The sequence below is a fragment of the Aplidium turbinatum genome, chromosome 11 (genome assembly GCF_918807975.1).
Source record: "Aplidium turbinatum chromosome 11, kaAplTurb1.1, whole genome shotgun sequence".
Taxonomy (NCBI): domain Eukaryota; kingdom Metazoa; phylum Chordata; class Ascidiacea; order Aplousobranchia; family Polyclinidae; genus Aplidium; species Aplidium turbinatum.
The window spans coordinates 24317538-24335740 of record NC_137482.1 but is presented as its reverse complement, the minus strand read 5'-3'; positions in this window follow the sequence as shown (position 1 = coordinate 24335740).

Sequence of the window (18203 nt, the reverse complement as noted above, 5' to 3'; positions counted from 1 at the left end):
CCAAGAGTTTTGAGAAACCCACAAAAAAATCATACAGACTGTTTCTTCTACATGATAAATATTTTGAAGTATCGCAAGATCAAGGAAAAAAGAGCACTGACTTTATCTGACCTTCACCTATTGTATGCAGAGGTGGGCACCCGCTACTTTTAAAGTAGCGCGCTACCCGCTACCGCTACTTTAGCCAAAGTAGCGCGCGCTACCGCTACCCGCTACCAATTTACAAAAGTAGCGCGCTACCCGCTACTCGGGCTAAAGTAGCGCGCGCTACCGCTACTTCTTCCGCTACTTTTGTCTAAAATGACACTAGGAAACACTCAAGTCTCTAGTGACGCAAAAATGACCTTGAAAACGAATGTTATCATTCGTTTACGTTGTCATTTTGACGTCGTTATAGAAAACACATTCTAAGGGAAATTTTTTGTTACGCATCTTTCAAAAATGCGAGCATTTCAAAATGAGAGTCACTAAGTCCTACCCGCACTTTCGCTTAAGCACATCTTTTCCAACAGAGAAAAGTCTCTCCACCGCAGCACTGGAAGGAATGGGGGTGTTGTATTTAATGAACAGATGTTTTAACTCGGTATTCGAAAAGCTCAAGGACTTGCTCTTGTCCGAAAAAAAAGCGTCCACAATTATTGTTGCTTCCTTCTGCACCGACGTTTCACGGGATGGCGCAAACACTCCAAAAAATACATTCTCGAGTCATGACTGGTGTTGGTGTCACTCTTCTCGGTATCAACCTGGCTTGATGTCTCCCGCAAGAGTCGAATTGCATCTGTCTTGACTTTTTTTCGCAGTGCGTCAGCATCATCCGTGGAAACGTAGTGCAGAAATTGTAGCCACGACGTCTTGAAGGAGGGATGAAAACATGATGCCATAACGCATTTCATGTTGTTGAAGCACTTATTGAATCGTTTCTTCACCCCTTCAAGGACTTTCACTTTCAACTCCTCACAGGTCACAAGATCACTGATCTCGGTCAACTTCTACGCGCAAATTGGAATGGTTGGAAGCAAGACTCCGTCATACGCCTTGGACTCGCCCTAGAGAACGTCTAAAGCCTGGCAGATAGGCTTCATCACACAGAGATATTCCCCGAAGAAATTGACGTCAGCCAGAAAAGACCGAAACTTTGCAACCAAGCCGATTTGCAACCAAGCCTGCTTGACCACCCCAGTATTGCAAAAAAATCAAGCATTTTTTTCAATTTAAATTAAAAAGTAGCGGTAGCGGGAGTGCGACTGAAAAAAAGTAGCGCCTCTCCCGCTACCGCTGCTTTGGAATAAAAATAGCGCCGCTACTGCAGCCGCTACTCCAACTACAAAGTAGCGCCGCTACCGCTACTTTTACTAAAAAAGTAGCGCCGCTACAAAAGTAGCGCGCTACTGCCCACCTCTGATTGTATGTACAGTATTCCTAACAGTAAAACTTTAATAGTTCCAATACCACAACCAAACGAAAGTAGTTTTTTGTTTACAACATAAAAGTAGCTTATGCCGCTGTAAAATTTTGATCCTTTTATTTTACATCTTATATTTTTATTCTCGTTGGAACTTGATGTTGAATGTGAAGACTCGACATCAAACAAAACTTTAGATATTTATGTGGAACATACATAAGTAACATGTTCACAGAGCCTCAGTTTCCATCTAAAAGCAAATTAAATGATTCAATACGGTACGCGACCTCAAGCGAAGAAAATTTGCAGCACCATTATTAATATCAAGATTAAACGACTGAAATTTGCTAGGTGATGATTGCAAAATAACAAGAGCAGAGGTGGGCACCCGCTACTTTTAAAGTAGCGCGCTACGCGCTACCTCTACTTGGGCCAAAGTAGCGCACGCTACCCGCTACCAATTTACAAAAGTAGCGCGCTACCCGCTACTCGGGCCAAAGTAGCGAGCGCTACCGCTACTTCTTCCGCTACTTTTGTCTAAAATGACACTAGGAAACACTCAAGTCCTAGTGACGCAAAATGACCTTGAAAACGAATGTTATCATTCGTTTACGCTGTCATTTTAACGTTGTTACAAAAAACACATTCTAAGGGAATTTTATTGTTACGCATCTTTCAAAAACACGAGCATTTCAAAATGAGGGTCACCAAGTCCTGCCCGCTTAAGCACATCTTTTCCAACAGAGAAAAGTCTCTCCACCGCAGCACTGGAAGGAATGGGGTTGTTGTATTTAATGAACAAGTATGTTTTAACTCGGTATTCAAAAAGCTAAAGGACTTGCTCTTGTCCGAAAAAAAGGCGTCCACAATTGCTGCTTCCTTCTGCACCGACGTTTCACGGGATAGCGCAAACACTCCAAAAAATACATTCTCGGAGTCATGACTGGTGTTAGTGTCACTCTTCTCGGTATCAACCTGGCTTGATGTCTCCCGCAACAGTCGAATTACATCTGTCTTGACTTTTTCTCGCAGTGCGTCAGCATCATCCGTGGAAACGTAGTGCAGAAATTGTAGCCACGACGTCTTGAAGGAGGGATGAAGACATGATGCCATAACGCATTTCATGTTGTTGAAGCACTTGTTGAATCGTTTCTTCACCCCTTCAAGAACTTTCACTTTCAACTCATCACAGGTCACAAGATCACTGATCTCGGTCAACTTCTCGCAAATTGTGATGGTTGGAAGCAAGACTCCGTAATATGCCTTGGACTCGCCCTGAAGAATGTCTAAAGCCTGGCAGATAGGCTTCATCACACGGAGATATTCGCCGAAGAAGTTGACATCAGCTAGAAAAGACCGAAACTTTGCAACCAAGCCGATTATATAGCTGCTTGACCACGCCAGTATTGCAAAAAAAACAAGCATTTTTTTCAATTTAAATTAAAAAGTAGCGGGTAGCGGGAGTGCGACTGAAAAAAAGTAGCGCCTCTCCCGCTACCTTGGAAAAAAATAGCGCCGCTACTGCAGCCGCTATTCCAGCTAAAAAGTAGCGCCGCTACTTTTACCAAAAAAGTAGCGCCGTTAGTAGCGCGCTACTGCCCACCTCTGCAATAGAGGAATAGGCAGATGGACTTTTGTGTTTACTTCAACCTAGCTCTGGACTCTTTCTATTGCAAAGATGCGAATGATTTGATTCAGTTTGTTGGAAAAGAATATGACCCAACTCAGTGGTAACTTTTTATTGACAGTTTCAACAAAACCTTAAAAACAATTGGATGCAATTGCAACCTATTTCGTCCCCTAAAAAAGATCGAGAGAGATTTTAAAAGGTTTGCTGCAACTCCGATCAGCAACTTCAGCTCTGTTCTACTTTTTTTCTCATTTTTTTCAGGGGACGAAATCGGGGTACAAAGTGTTCAGGGGACGAAATAGGTTGCACCCATTTTTCATAACGTTGATGGCAAACACCCTCCATTACTTCGTTCACAACTGTTTTTTTAAATTCCCAGGTATGACAGATTTTCTCCGCTCTTTTCATGACCTGTTTTGCCATCAACAAATTTTCCACAAAACTAGCAATTGAACCAAAACTAGTGGTACCGTCAACCAGGGCGGATGCAACCTAGTTCGTACCGTGAACAGTTCGTACCCTCAGTTCGTACCCTGAAAAGATCGAGAGAAAAAATTTAAAAAAGCCGAAGTCGCTGATTGCAGTTTCCGCAAAGAAACAAAAACTCTCAGTCCTGATCATTACCGGAAATTTTAAAATGTTTGCGGAAACTGCGATCTCAACCCTAACCCTAAACCACAACCATTTTAAAATGTTTGCGGAAAATGCGATCAGCGACTTCGGCAAACTCTTGGGATCATTACTGAAAATTTTAAAATATTTGCGGATACTGCGGAAAAACAGAAACTGCCATCAGCGACTTAGGCTTTGTTCTACTTTTTTCTATCGATCTTTTCAGTTAGTTTGTTTGCGGAAACTCCGATCAGCGACTTCGGTTTTTTTGAATTTTTTCTCTCGATCTTTTCCAAACCCTAACCCTTTTAAAATGTTTGCGGAAACTGCAATCAGCGACTTCGGCTTTTTTCAATTTTTTCTCTCAATCTTTTCCTAACCCTAAACCTTTTAAAATGTTTGCGGAAAATGCGATCAGCGACTTCGGCAAACCCTTAGGATCATTACCGGAAATTTTAAAATGTTTGCGGAAACTGCGGAAAAAACAGAAACTGCGATGAGCGACTTCGGCTTTGTTCTATTTTTTTCTATCGATCTTTTCAGTTTGCTTGTTTGCGGAAACTCCGAACAGCGACTTCGGCTTTTTTGAATTTTTTCTCTCGATCTTTTCAGGGTACGAACTGAGGGTACGAACTGTTCAGGGTACGAACTAGGTTGCACCCAACCAGGGCTACTTTGAACAGTGAGCTAACTTTGAACACTAATTTAAAAATCCGACTACCCCTTGTATTAAGGCCTGTAAAAGAAACACTTTAAATTGCATTTCGCGGAAAACTTCATCAAATGATCGTTATTAATTGTCCTTTCCGAAAATGGCAAAATAATGATATTGTTGATAATAAAAACTGCTTTGAGAGTATTTTTTGGAAATTTTAATTTTTTGCCCCCAGATAACAGTTTTAAGTAGGCTGGAAACTTTTATGCCGATCTTGGAAAGTAAAAGAGCTTTTGATCCAGTTTTTTTAGAAAAAGGTTTCAATTTCATTAGCATGTCGAGTAGGGTGGCTCTTATTTGGCAAAAAATGAAAAAAATTTGAATTTTGTGTGGGACACCCTTTGAAAAGGTGAGGTTGTCAGAAAAAATAACTCCTGCAAAAAAATTTTTGACTTTGAAATTGATTTAGAGGTGGCCCTCCCCCCCTAAAGTTTTGCGCCCTCCTCCCAAATACCAAATCTGCATATCTCAAAAACTGTTTGAGCTAAAGATACGGTTTTTGTGTCAAAAGATGCAGAAAGCATGATTTCCTATCTGCTTTAGAAAAGCAGTTATTTAGAAAAAACCTGTTTTCGGTATTCTAGCACAAAACAGTGCTAAACAAGTATTGTGGCCCAAGCTATTCAATAAACAAAGTTCATAAACTAACCTGTAAAACTGGTAAAGTAATAAACGAAATAAGTATTCCTAAACTTTTATGCATTCATGAATAGCTAAAATGCCCGTTTTTTGTCATATTCCTTGAAGAAACTCCTGAGTGTGGAATCTGCTTTCAAGCTTCAGGTGCTATGCATTGCACTTGTTGGAAGGCGAAGGCGATTTATGCAAAAGCTTGGTCTGCATTTATGGTATCTGTCTGAAGAAATGGTTGAACTAGCCTTGTTTGACTCTCGATTGTCTGTGGAAAGTAACAAGGTAATGGTGGCAACCATGTTAAATGAAACAGCAGAACGTCCACCAAGGAGACGAAGCATCAAAGTAGATGCGTTTCTTAGCAATAAGGGTCTAGAACAGTATTGCACCTCTAATTCAAAATGGCTTCAGCTGTTGGGTGAAGATGAAGCAATAATTAGACTTTCAAAGGATCCTGCTCATTGGACTGAAGATGGTGCATTTATTCAAGCTTTACACATGGCGAAGGGACTTTCAGTAGTCAATGACAGAGCAGAGAGAGGAGTTGCTCTCAGTCTAATCCCGGATTTTAACAAACTCTCAACTGAAGATGAGTACCAACTTCAGTTTCTTTTGCAAGTTGTTACTGAACACAGGAAACTGTTGAATCCAAATTCCAACAAGAACAATATTGTCGATTCTTCTTTGTTTAAACCTTCTTTGTTACTCCAGGGGTCAAGGGGCTCTATCTTTTACCACCCTTGGGCAGTGCCGATGTGGTTTAGATGCTTGAGCAGGTGTCGAGTAGCAATTGCATTGATTCGTCATCCAGTTCAAGCAGACCACGCACACCATTTGGCGCAGTTACAGATGGTGTGGTCTGTGGTTTGTTCCTCTATGCCACACTCACAGATTGCGGATGGAGCCATCCCCAATTTGTGCATGTTTGAGCGGAATAGTCTGACTCCAGTAGCCCAGCACGCAGGCGGTTGTGCCACACCCAGGCCTTCCTTGGCAAATTATGCATTCTGGTTGGATGGGGGCTGGTGTCGGAGATAAAACTTTAGAGCCTTGAGGAGTTCTTCTTCCTCTCTGAGCTCTATTTGTTGTCCTCCCAGGTAGCCGCGCTGATGGATTGGTTTTCAGCGGTTTTCATCAGGAGTTGTGCGTCACATACAAATGGGTGTCTCGATTTCAGTTGGCGAGGATGCTCGATTGCTCGCTCACAGACTTGTAGAGACTTGAGTGGAGCAAGTGGTTGGGGTTCGTAATGCCGAGAAAGAGACAGGATGGCTTCTTCGCGACAAAACTCAGCTGGTTGGTTGCCTGCAAGGACAGGGAAATTGTCCGATTGTGTACAATGTGTAGGTCGCAGACATCCTGTCACGATACGCAAGGCAATATGTAAAATATTGTCGATAATATCGCTTCTTGCAGTACTGACCAGAATTACATTTTGAAATGAATATCGTTACCAGTGTTCCCTCTAAGGTGCAAAAATTAAGAAAAAAAAACGAAATTTTGTAGACGGTTTCGTGGTCACAAAAAAGGTTGTAAAATCAAGATTTGGTCAAATGCGTTTTTTCTAAATAACTGCTTTTCTACTCAAGATAGATGCATTCAATGTTCAGAAAGCAGATAGAAAACCATGTTTTCTGCATCTTTTAACACAAAAACCGTATCTCTAGCTCAAGTGGTTTTCGAGATACGCAGATTTGGTATTTCGAGAGAGGGCACAGAACTTTAGGGGGGGAGGGCCACCTCTAAATCAACTTCAAATTTAAAAAAAATTTGCAAGAGTTATTTTTTCTGACAACCTCACCATTTGAAAGGGTGTCCCATGCAAAATTCAAAAACTCAATTTTAAGAGGGCAGTGGCTATTTGACCGGCGCCGGTCTTTGAATCTGAAACACTATTTGACCGGTCATGACGTCACAATACAGTCACTTTTTTTCTTTTTCTCTTTCAAAGCAAAAGACGAGAAGCACGTATATAACTTCTAATTCGATCATTTTATTCAACTCGTTACGTGGCGCGTGCGTTACGTCGCAGGCTCATATACTAGAGGGACTGAGTTCGATACTACCCGGAAGCGTTCCTTATTCCATTATTTTTTTTTTTTAACTAAATTTTGACCCGAAGTGCATTTTTGTAGTTAATTTTTAATTTGAGTTGTCTACAGCCCAATTTTTTATGTCTGTTCAAATGTGAGTAATAAAGTTAGAGTTTTTTTAATTTGCTGGAATTTGAGAATTTCTCTGGGTAATTTTCCGTTTGGGGCCGTGCTAACGATAGCCTACTACATAATTTTTCATTCAGGCACGTTTTAAACCTTTCAAGGTTTTGCCACCTTTTCCCGTTCATTAACGTGCTGGTAGGTCTATATCGATTTTTGTAGTTAGTATCTTTTTCGTCCCGGACGCGTAAATGACGAAAAATAAAATGTTTGATTGATTGATGTGACCGTGTTTGCCGAACGAAGCATTACATTTTTGCTCTCAACAACAAGTAGTCATATACAATGTTTCTTTTAAAAAAATGGTAATGGCATGTAAATGTAATGCAACTCAAATTAAAAATTGACTACAAAAGTGCACTTCGGGTCAAAATGTAGTTAAAAAATAAAAATAAATAAAAAAAAGGAACCCTGCCGGGTAGTATCGAACTCAGTCCCTCTAGTATAGGAGCCTGCGACGTAACGCACGCGCCACGTAACGAGTTGTATAAAATGATCGAATTAGAAGTTATATACGCGCTTCTCGTCTTTTGCTTTGAAAGAGAAAAAGAAAAAAAGTGACTGTATAATGACGTCATGACGGTCAAATAGTGTTTCAGATTCAAAGACCGGCGCCGGTCAAATAGCCACTGCCTTTTAAGAGCCACCCTAATGTCGAGGATAATTGAAAACTGGATTTGTGTTGAGCATATCGCTTGTAATTATGAAAGTTCTGGATCGCATCACTGTTTTAGTTTAGGTTGCCTAACTTTGAACAGTGTTCAAAGTAGCCCGAACATTTTCTTTGGACTACACCACTGTGATTTAGCGATGTTCAAAGTAGCCGTAACATGTGGCTGTAATGAGGTTGTTTGTTTGCGCCATGTTTCTCATGCACATGGCATGAACTGTTGTGTTTGTTGTCATTTCAGTGTTGTGATCGCTGTATACAACTGCTTTTTCACGTGATTAAATTTAATACTATTTACTCCGTCATTTATTTAACCTTGCAAGAAAAGTAGCAATTATTGCTTCATGATTACATTACGTGCAGTTTTGCTTCATGATCCAGGGCAGTATAATATTCATCAATATTACGAGACTCGTCCTGGAGAAATTTTGCTGGGGGGGGGGGGGGGCGTAGGGGGCTTGTTATTGACTTTTTTAGAAGTTATTTCATCATGAAACTTTTTCAAATGGCAAAACTTGTTCAAAGTAATGCTACGTGACATATAAGATTGAACAAACTGCTCAATTAGGGCCTAAAATATGCATAATAAGTGAGTGTTCAAAGATAGAATACCCCAACCCTAACTTTGAACACCCACAAATTTGGCGGGAAAAGCCCCAAATTTTTACTTGTTTAAAAATTGCTTACACCTCCTTGAGCGTTTACATACAGCCCCAATTTTGGCTGAATCTGAGCTTCCTAGCATAAAAATGCGTGAAAATAAAAGCAAATAAGTGAAAAAAGTGTTCAAAGTAGCCCTGGTTGACGGTACGGTACTCACTTAGTAGAGCAGCCTGGTAAAACTACAATTGAACTTGACTGAAAGACGGTTACCGGTACTCAAACTGGAAACTGAATGCTTTATTTGAGATCAGGAAGGGGAGCTTGCCGAGAGGTTTCAAATCAGACAGATTTTATTTTAAATAGGCGATATTTTGCAGTGAAATAATTACTTAGATTGGTTTGTTCAGCTCGCGATTCCTATAATTTTATGCAAAATCTATAGATATTCAAGAAAAGGTAAAAATGCAGAAACAAACAAATATCAACATTTTATTAAAAAAAAACTTAAAAACCCAGAGTCCCAGTCCCAGACGGGTAGCAAAAACCCAGATCTGGGTTTCAAACAGGGTTGCCAGATTGATAAAACAAAAAAGGCCAAATGCATCCCCAAAAAAGGCCAAATTATAGAAAAAAAGGCCAAATTTGAGGTTTTATTCTCTTTGTTGAAATCAGTGGTGTTTTTGCACTTACTTTCAACAACAAATTATATAATATTTACCCAGTTTCTATTGTTTTACATGTTATCTGTTAAAGAAGAATCGCTTAGTAAAATTCCTGAAAAAATGCAATCCATAAAATACAAACAGATAGGTATGGAAACAATTACAATACAACTGAAATATGCATACAACATTAGGCTAAGCATCATCCTGTTGACTAAAAAGCCATTAACGTCCACCAGTGAGACCCTGGTGACTAGTGAGAAGGAGTTAATATTGGCATATCACTTAATGCAATATGAAATAGTATATATATATATACAATATTTATACCCAATACAATTACTTGTAGGCTACATTAAACACCCAACATTGCAAAATCAGAGAAATCAATTGCATTTATGTCCAACATCCTTCCACAATGAACACTCCTTACTATTCTAGGAATGCTAGCGCCTCTGCCATTTCGTTACTGCTAGTTTTACCATAAACAATATCAGATGTGAAACGCCTTATCATTATGGCACTGGCATCAAAGTTGTGCAAAGTTGTGCAACATTTTCCATTCAGCAGCATGTCCATTTGTATTCGCAAAATCGTTTCCAAAAGCTCAGTCTGCATTTTGTTTCGTGTTTTTTTTCACTGCAGTAAGTAATGAAAAATCTTCTCTACTACTGCATTACTGACAGGGATGTAGAGACATGTTAAAGCATAGCTAGCAAGGTCTTTGAAATGAGCATGATGTAAAACGCTACACCAAAACTTTTCACTGTTGCTAGAGATAACCAAAAGAACTATGTAAACCAAAAGAAAAAAAGGCCAAACAAATGCCAATCGGGAAACTAAAAAAGGCCAAAAAAAGGCCAAGCGGCCAAACAAAAATTGTCCAGCCAAACACTTTTCAAAAAGGCCAAATTTCTGACATTTGGCCGTAAAAAGGCCAATCTGGCAACCCTGGTTTCAAAACCCAGGAACGGGAGCCCGAGCCCTGATGGAATTAGTTTAAAATTCTCAAAACAAGCAACAACCTGAATAAGACACGCTTGACTGATTCTGTGTTCAAATAATATTATTCATGAAGGTTTTCAATTCAATTTTATTTTTGATTACTGGCACAAACATGCAGAGAACGATAAGTACACACGAATTTGGTACCAACATGAAAAAACCAAAAGGTTTAAATTTTAAATTATTTTTCAAACACTGTTTTATCGATGCATATTTTAAACTTTAAAATTTCCTTTTAATTCGCCTTTGATTATTATTAGTTTTTCCATCAATTCTTTGACGTAGCAAGAGTAAAACGTTTTTCATTCCTTCGCACTTTCATGATTTGACTTTTTGTGCTGTTTGCTTTTAGCTTAACTGAAGATGATCTAGCTCTGGGGTGGGCAAAGTTGTTCCAAGAAAGAGCCGCTTGCGGATAAACCATAAACACCGGCGAGCTGCAAAATCAGTTGACACAAAATAACAAAACAGCAATAAAAACACAATGATTGTTTATCCATATCAGTTTTGTGCTTGACTCGCTAATCTCTGAAAATTTGGACGATAAGTTGTTAATGCTGTGCGAATTAATTCTTCCAAGAGTGCATTTGTCAAGGTTGCACGATGTTTTGATTTTACAAAGTTATAAATTCTTATAAAAATGAATAAGTAAATTCTGGTGCCTACTTCTAAGCTTCAACTAATCGCTGCTTAGCGACTTTATGAAACTTCCAATTGTTGCTGACTGAACGCAAAATGAGCCAGGAGAGGCACAATTTTGCTTTTGCAACGTCACAATTCCATTGTTTAACAATGGCTACATAGTAACCTAATAGAGAGACTCCTTTTTGATCTTGTATTGTAGGCCTATTGGGGGCAAATTAAATTTTGAAGAAAGTGTAGGCTAAGTAACAAATTTTAATTCTTACCAAATGATTTTCGCGCCCCTGTCAATGTGGCGCCCATGGCTCGAGCCATGCCTGCCATACCCTAGGTACGCCATTGCTTGGTTGACAGCTCGAGATATTAATAATACATATTTATAAAGTAAATAAGTCAAATATAGTTATTACTATCTGAAGCCTTTACAATTTGTTTCACCTAACGGATCATCAGAAGGTCTTATTCAAATAGAATGATTCAAATAGAAAGATTCTATTTGAATAAGACCTTCTGATGATCCGTTAGGTGAAACAATTTGTAAAGGCTTCAGATAGTAATAACTATATTTGATTTAATTCGCTCTGCTTTGTCTTTTTGCTTAGCATTGAGCACTTTTTTGTAGTACCGTACCGGTATTAATAGTTTTCATTGTTTTTATAAAGTAAATATGTATTATTATTTGGATGTATTATTATTTCTATTTGGATTCTATTTGAATAAGACCTTCTGATGATACGTTAGGTGAAACAGTCTGTAAAAGCTTCAGATAGTAATAACTATATTTGATTTAATTCGCTCTGCTTTGCCTTTAGCTTAGCATTGAGCACTTTTTGTAGTATTAATAGTTTTCATTGTTTTATTTCTAAAGTATAATCTTAATTTTTTTGTAATATTACGATTCAATACAAGAGCCACAAAATTTATGCTGACGAGCCACATGTGGCTCGCGAGCCGCAATTTGCCCACCGTTGATCTAGCTACTAGCTGATCGAAATCGATTTTTAGCTATTTATGATTGAACTGACTCGTGTGAGAATAAATTCCTTTGCAAATAAATAAACGCAATTATTATTTTACCAAAAGATTTACAAAGTAATAAAATGTGACAACATTTGTATTTAAAAGCAAATTAAAGAGATAAATTATCTCTGTAACAATTTGTGCAGAAAATTTAAGCTACAGAAGTAACATAGTTTAGACCAGTGGTTCTTAACCTTTACTAACCTGCCGAACCCTTACGCTAATCTGCGAGCTTTCGTTGAACCCCAAATTTTCGCTAACTTACAAAAACAAAAATCTACCATATTTAATAGTAATACATTACTGTAACAATGAGACTTCTGTTGTGGTTTTTCCGAGACCAATAGTGAGATTCGAGGCTTTGTCTCGAAAACAGCAATTCTCATGCCATTTTCGCAACCAAGCCGGTTTCGTTTTTTTGCTTTAATACCTACCACAATAGAAAATACATGCTGGCATAAATAAGTGGTTACGAATGGCATGAGAACTGGAAGGGCTATTCTTGTAATAAGAGGATAACTTTCCATTTGTTGGCACCAATACGTTTGAAAATTTGTTGTATTGAAGTTTCTTTTTCTGCACCTCGCTTTCTTGAAGCTCGATAATGTCACCCAAGTACGAACTGTTTATTTATATCTGCTGCTGTAGGCTAGTATCATAAGCAAATGGTTGACGTATCCATTCTGGATATTGCGTTTGTTCAGGAAAGTAGTTTTGAAATGAATTTTACAACTTCTATAAATGCTCAGTAAATACTGGCGCCTCTGAACTTCTGCAACTTCGCCATTAATTGCTGTATCGGAACTACTTACTACCTCATCCAGACGTGTAAAGTTAACGAAGTTGTTATTTTCCAATCGCTGCCATCACAACTGCAATTTCCTCTGAAAAACACTCATTTGTTCTTCAGCTTCTATTACATTTTACCACCTCCTTAATTGCATTTCGTAATTCAGCTGATTGAAAGCACCAAAGATGTCAGCCAAATAAACCAAAGTAAGGATAAAACTTGTCCTCAAAGTGTTTTGAATGCCGATGGTTGAGACTTTTCAAGAACTTCAATAATTCTGTGCGCAAAGCAAAAACGGGATTCAACACTTCCCCCTCGATAGCCATCGTAGCCTACTTCAGTGTGGTTCAAAAATGTTTCCAAAAGTTCAGGCGTTCGCGCCGAACCCCTGAAACAGCTTCGTCGAACCCCAGGGATACGATCGAACCCGGGTTAAGAACCACTGGTTTAGACTTTAGATGATACAAATTTTAGCACAAATAATGTAAAAACAATTTTGTACAAAAAGGGATAGCCTACTGTGTAAACAAATTACTGTGACTTTGCTTTCACCTTTTCCTCTGCTCAGAGCTTTTTCACAATCGTTGTAATTGCTAATTCCATTACTCTCTTGTCTCATATTATTTCAACGTTTCTTGAAGTTGGTCTCAAAGAGATAGCCTAGATAAATTTACACTGCCGGATAGTAGCCTATATGTTTTTAGGCATCACTGCGTTATCAATTAACTGAGCGGTAGCCTAATCTTGTTGCATTGTTTTTTAAACTCTCATTCTTGCAACTTTATTTATTTCGTTAGTATGTTTTTATGTTGTGATATTTGTTGTTGAAAAGATTGTGTTTATAGCTGTTTCAGCCCCCTTGATTAAAGCGGCCGTGCTGACTGACGAAACGTCAGTAATAAATCATCCTTAAGCTTGAAAAGGACTAGGCCTACCGTAAAATGGGGATAGGCCTACTTTGAAACCGGGGTAAACTTTGAAAAGTTCCCCAAAATTAGTTGACATGGTAAAAGTCTTGTTAATAACTCTCTAATAATGCGGAATTTTGGGTTAAAAGTCACTTTTTCGTAGTCCATGGTAAAATTACTTTCGATTAAGTGTGGAAGTTTGGTTCAAGACTTAATTTACCTTTCGCTCCAGTGCACAATTTCATGAATGAGTGATTCTAGCAAAACAGTAGGCTATGGTGAAGTGTTGTGTTCCAACTTCTATCTGGTTCTCAGCCGTTTGATGGTATTTCAGCTCAGTTTTTTAACCAGACGTTGAAAATATCATCAAGATCTTAGATCTAAAAGCATTTTTTTGTATTATTCCCAGTTTTTCCGAAAATCAGGGTTTTCTGGCTAGCTAAGCTTTTATTTTACTGATGAGGTTACTTTGAACGGTATTTTTTAACAAGAAAAATGGCTGTGAAACCGGGTAAAAGCATTCGCAATGAACATACGTGATCCAGAAGTAAGTGTTCTAAGCAGTAAGAAAAAATGTGTGCCAAGAGATGAGGATTCAATCGTAAGTGAGGAAAGAAACGAAGATGATGAAGAGATAATGAATGATGCAAGTCTATCCAACTGCGATGAAAATGATCTGGAAGTTGGAGCAAGTTTGACTTCAACAATCGGAAAACTTCACTCTGCCAATTTCGGTAAACGGCCCTGTGTCTAGAGCCTCCACAAGTATGCAAAACTACTAGGAATCAGTGGCGTAACTACCCATTGGATCTTGTGGATAAATCCAGGGGCGGCACGTCGCTGGAGGGCGGCAAAATGTGATAACGTTTTAAACGAACAAAGACAGTCACATTAGTTTATTCTCAAACAACTGACAAAGAAATCCAAAATCTTATGAATAAGGAAAAAAATAGATGGAGAGAAATCTTGCAGAGCGTAATCGCAGTCGTGAAGTGTCTTAGTAAATAAAATCTTCCTTTTCGTGGTGATCTGGAAGATTCTAATTCAAGGAACCAGGGAAATTTTCTTGAAATTTTAAAACTCCTTGCAAATTACAGTAGGCTACAATCATTTACAAGCACATTTTTGTACCAAACTCGCCAAAAAGAGCATGACAACATAGCCTACCTTTCACCACCTATCTAAAATGAATTAATTGAGCTTTTTGGTAAAAAGGTAAAAGATCTCATGCTGGAGGAGATAGACAGCAAAGTATTTCTCAATTTTACTTGGCAGTAGGCCTACTCCTGACGACTCTCATATCGATGAAATGGCTTTTATTGTTAGATACCTCAAAACCGACAGCAATCTCAATGAGCTTCAACAAATGGCTTAGATATAATGATGTGTAGAGGCCAAGCATACGACAATGCTTCCACCATGGCAGGACTCCGTACTAGAGTAGGCTACAATGCAGAAGAAAAAAAATATTAGTTCTGAGGCCTTGTTTATCCCATGTGGAAACCACTCACTTAACCTTGCAGGAGTTCACGCAGTGGGATCGTCGGAAGTTTCTGAACCATTTTTTGCTGTTGTGAAAAGGATTTATTTCTTCTTTTTCTGCTTCTACTCACAGTCACAGATGGGAGATGTTGCTTAAGTATGTGCCAAATGTGGTGAAACGAGTGACGGACACACGATGAAGTGCGCACTATGAAGCTGCGAAAGCGCTTCAGCAATATTTCATTGATGTGGTGGGTGCATTAAACAAACTTTGTGATCAAAATGTAAATATTGATACACGATGACAAGCGGGTGGAATCTTTGATGCAAAACACCGTTTACGTGAATTCAACACCGTATTTACTTAGGAGTCACAAGCTTTGCCTCTGTTGCCGTTTTTATCGCAAGCTGTGAAGGAAGTTTTTTCAAAACTTAAGTTGATAAAATCTTACTTGAGATCGACTATGGGAGAAAGCAGGCGGTCTGCGCTAGCAATAGCCTACAGTTCATTGAAAGTGATTTATTCGATACATTATCTTTTGATGATTTAATTGCTGAATTTGCTTCAATGAAAGCTGGACGCATTGAATTTCCAACTTTCAATAAAAACTAAACAAACACTGCTTTAATTCTGTTGTGTGGAATTTTAATCAGCTTTTACGACGGTGTTAAAGGGGGCGGCATTTCGTGCAAAAATCCAAGGGTGGCATTTTGCGTTGCTACGCCACTGCTAGGAATAACCTTTAAGGCTTTGTCAGTCTGAAGATAAAGGTTCAAAAACCAACCATTCATATTAAGGAATTGTAAAAACGTAGGATGAAATTGGCCTACTTTCAAAGATGAAATCGATTATGAATTAGGCCTACCATATTTTCATCGCCTAAAAAGAGGACACGTTTCGCCAACAAGTAAAATATTACGCTTGAATCTTTTACATGTTTTTAGATCATTACGATATAGGCTTACCCACAGGCCCGGATTTAGAGGGAGTACAGAGGGTGCAGGTGCCCCGACCTTTGAAGGGCCCCTTTAAGTGGAAAAAATATGATTTAGTGTTATTTTTTTTTCTTACAGCCTTTAAAGTTTCTGCAAAATGCTGTGCAGTACTGGATTAATGCTACTGTAGACGTAGAGGCAGTTTTTCGCGCCTACGGCGCGAAAATTTTTTTTGCACGGGGGCCCCCCGATCTAAAAGTGCCCCGGGCCCCCCATCAGCTAAATCCGGCCCTGCCTACACAGCAAAAGTTACCATAAGAAAGCAGATTGACTGAACGTTTAACCTATTTTTTTTTCTCATTTCTAATGCTTCATTAAGACAAGAAATGATTTTTTATTTTTAAGAGTCAGCTTCTTCTTCTATCGAGTCTTCTAAAGTTCGTTGATACACCACAGATTGACACATTCTTCCGTAACGGAGTTATACACTGACAGGTCCCACCTAGTGACCTACTGCACCGGGTGGCAAGCCGAGGGCAAACAAGAACGTGGTCCGCTGTTTGGGGCTCGGTGCCACAGATAGGCTACATGCAACTGGGCCCGTGTCGTAGCCCCGCTCTACCATTGCAGATTTAGTGCGTCCAACACCGGTTCGGAGTTGATTTATTGTTTTCCACTTTGCCCAAGAGTCAGCAAACTGTGAAAAAATACCTAATTTTTAGACAGTTTCAGTCAGACAACAATGATCGCAAAAATCTGCAAGATGTGACAAGTTCAGTTCACAAATCAGGATCAGGCACTACCTCCAGGTCAAGCCTTAACTTTTTTCAACTAAGGAATGGTCCGCCTTAATGAAGTTGTTAAATTATTTGCTAGAAACAGAGCCTACGAGAGGGGGGTACGGAGGGTACGGCGTACCCTTGAGGGCCCAGGCCTGTGGTTGTTGGGGGGCCCGAAATTGTGATTTTATAGTTTACGCGAAAAAATGTTTGGTTAAAACCATCCTAAACGACTAAATTCAAGCATAAATGTTGTTATTCGTTAGTCCTTGGGGGGCCCGTAATGTAGCAAAAGAGCCCAGAAAGAAATTAGGTGTCTAAAGTGGTGACTTAATGCCTTTACGTGCAAACATGTTCTGTTAAAAGCACCCTAAATTAAATCACAAAAGTTGGTTATTCTCCTGTCCTGGGGGGGAGGGGCATAGTGTAGCAAAAGCAGGGTTGAGAAAAACCCGGGATTTTTTTTAAATCCCAAACCGCTATAGTTTTTTTTAATAGGCTACCCGGGTGTTTTTGGGCTTTTTTGTGTTTTTTAAAAACTATTTGAAAAAGGAGGCAAACTGTTGGTTTTGAATCTTTATCCTCGTACTAACAAAACCTTGATAGGCTATTCCTGGTTGTTTCGCATAGCCTACTTGTAGAGGCTCTTGAAGCAAGGCCGGTTACGGAGATTGGCAGAGTGAAATTTCCGATTGTTGAAGTCTTGTTACCTGGGAATCATTACATCCATTAAGTGCCACTGAATGGAGAGCAGTCCTTAGAATGCGTTGCTCAAGCGCACACCCCGAAAGTCGAGCCAGCACCGCTTGATCTTGAAGCTTCTTCGTTCACGAAGTCACGCGCTAACCAACTGAGCTATCGGGGCGACTTAAACCTTACATTATGTCATTATTCAGATGCATGGGATAGAATTTAATCTAGGGTAGGCCAATGCCATTCTCTGTTATTACAAACTTGTATTTTATGATGCTCAGTCTTATCTGGCAGCAGTGCAGGGTAGGCCGGTACCCGGTCATTTGGTCGACAGGATGTTAGGTCGACAGAACGACTCATTTTAGGGTTAGTTAACTAACCTTAACCCTAACCCAAATGTCCTGTCGACCAAACGACCGGCTACGGGGTAGGCCTATATCATATGAGGGAAATGACATATTTATCCTCTTTCATATTCAGTATTAGCCTATTGTGCATAGCCTATTAAAATTAAAGAATAGTTTTATTGCAGGTTGATAGGCTATTATTATTGCGCACAAATGCCCAATTCTGCAGTAAAATGTTGTATGGTGTGCAATACGCCTAAGCAAACATCACACGTTTTGCCCAAGACAAAGGGGGCCCGGAATGACTCTTCGTACCCCTAGTGAAAATTTCTCTCAGAGGCCCTGGCTAGAAATATGACTAAAACGGTAGGCTGCACATTAGCCTACTGTTAAGATGTTAAAAACGGCGTGAACTAAAAATCTGTTTCTTTCCTTGCAAAGCTGTAGGCCTATCCATG